At 40.8% G+C, this 2,269-nt stretch overlaps 1 non-coding gene across 1 annotated transcript; it reads right to left on the bottom strand.

The window, feature by feature from the left end:
• Nucleotides 1–1,497: 1,497 nt before the first annotated feature.
• TRNAK-CUU (transfer RNA lysine (anticodon CUU)) lies at nucleotides 1,498–1,570 on the bottom strand. The gene has a single exon. It is a non-coding gene; the product is annotated as a tRNA-Lys (tRNA).
• Nucleotides 1,571–2,269: the final 699 nt, after the last annotated feature.

Raw genomic sequence — 2,269 nt, forward strand, 5'->3', positions numbered from 1 at the left:
TCCCTGGCTCTTATCTTTCTCAAATATGTTTCCCTTAAAAATTTTAATCAGTTAAAAGCTAGATGGCATGGAAGACTGGCTTAACTATGCCTCTTATTGACCCCAAACTCTTCTCGTGGAATGTTTTTTCCACTTTCCCCTTGTTAGCAGTTATATCTAGATTTCTTAAGGTAAGGTTATGAAGGTATCATTAACCATGAACATGAGGGGAAAACATGGGGACATGTGGTAGCTAGCCTACCACATGTCACAAAGAAGGAGCTCTTAGATGGAGCTCGAAGAGGGGACGAAGTGGAAAGACAAGGGGCAGGCTTTGAGTGGGGAGAAGGTAGAAGGAAAAGCGGCAGATTTGGGAGGAAGGAGGAGATAGAAGGTCAATGGAATGGAGGAGATGGAAGTTCACCTTTGGGAGAAGGAGGAGATGGAAGGTCTCACAGCCATGGGTTAAGACTTAGCAAAATTTTCAAATGCCAATCCAGGTACGCAAGATGAATTGATTAGCAATCTAAGAACCTATCAATGCATGTGCCAAAAGGAGTTTCAAGTGTTTAAAACATGCATTTGTTTTTGGCCTTGGCAATTTCTAAATTATTTTTTGATTGATCTGTTTCCTTGATTCTAGCAAAGTAGACAAACGAGAGCTCCATTGGATTCAAACAACGGAAGTAAATTGGATTCCTGAATCTAGCCTTGATAAAAGAAGCCAATAAGAAATCATTCCATATCTAGGGGAGAAGGAGACCCACCTTGCAACATTTAATTCCCAAACCACCATTGTTGGATTACTGGAAACTTTTCTATTGAACTAATAGTACAATCTGTAGAAGAATAAAGTAGCATTTACAGATGGAGCTAAATGGAGCGATCATATGCGTGTTTTTGCACAAAGTGCTTGATGCGCTCCACCTGATGTTGAGATGATGGTCACAGAGTGGATCTCTTGCAACCATTTGCATTACTCTTAAGCCATAGCCAATTAAGATTATTCACATAAGAAATTGATCGAACGATGGGAGTGTAACTCCTTGAAGCAAATGCTTTCTGTTGGTTGGCTGAGGGAATATCCACCTTCAGATAGGGAGTGGTTGAGGATGGTCATGCATCTTTGCTCGTGCAAAGCACGAGTTTAGTACTCGTCAAAACTGTGGGGGAATAGTTATGGTCTAGGAGACACCATTGGCGTCTTACATTTGGTAGAGTGCAAAGCATGGGTTCAGTACTTGTCAAAACTGTGTGGCAATAGTTATGGTCTAGGAGACACCATTGGAGTCTTGCCTTCATTGGCTCGTATTTGGTAGATTATTCATTGTTAACTTTTACTTTCCATGTGTGCCATACAGGTAGGGTCAACTTTTACTTTCCTTTTGCCATACACTTTGGGTAAGGATGATGAAAGTCTAAGGAGAGGTTAGCCAAAAATTGTTTCAAATGGTTACTTAAAAGATAAAAAAAAGATTTGAGTACCAAAGCACAAAAAAAGATATTGTACATCAAAAGCGCCGGCCATGGGGCTCGAACCCATGACCACAAGGTTAAGAGCCTTGCGCTCTACCAACTGAGCTAGGCCGGCTGCTTGCTTCATCTAGGCAGAAAAAAATTTATAACTTCAAATATAGCCGCTTATGACTAAGCTCTCCAAATGCGACGATTGCCGCTACGCTACGCGTTTCGGAAACGAGAGGTATATCGCTTCTTCGTCGTTAGCCGATTGCAGGAATTAGATCCGTTGGTTTCTGAGCCAAGCAAGACTTCAAAGGTCTCAAACAAGCTGGTCAACCATCCTCGGTTTGGGAATGCGCAATTAGTTACCGGCATGTTGCGTTTCTCTGCGATCAAACTTTCATAAGCACACATAACACAGAGTCACAGACGATGTTTTACCACACTATTCTCACAAGAAATACTGGTCATGCGCTACTTACCTTAATTATAATTGCCCTTCTTGAAGCGACATCTAATCTCTAAGTCATGATTACAAACATGCAAGCATCTTTTCTATTGGTCTACATTCAACAAAATGTATTTCCTCAGAGGGTTAGAAATTTGTATTACAATCTCCATCAGGAAATGTTAATGCTACCTAGACACCTAAATAGGAAAATTCGTATAACAATCTCCATCAAGAAATGTTAATGCTACCTAGATGCCTAAATAGGATGTCACTGAACATGTTGACGTTTTCCACACCAGTCCAATCTAGATTACAAGTCACTTTTGATGGAATTGGCCCCTATGATTAAGGCTCTTAATTTTTCCTAAGGGCCTAGAG

This window comes from Dipteris shenzhenensis, chromosome 3 (assembly GCF_047967505.1).
Source record: "Dipteris shenzhenensis isolate YYH24624 ecotype China chromosome 3, Dip_SZ_1.0, whole genome shotgun sequence".
Classification (NCBI taxonomy): Eukaryota; Viridiplantae; Streptophyta; class Polypodiopsida; order Gleicheniales; family Dipteridaceae; genus Dipteris; species Dipteris shenzhenensis.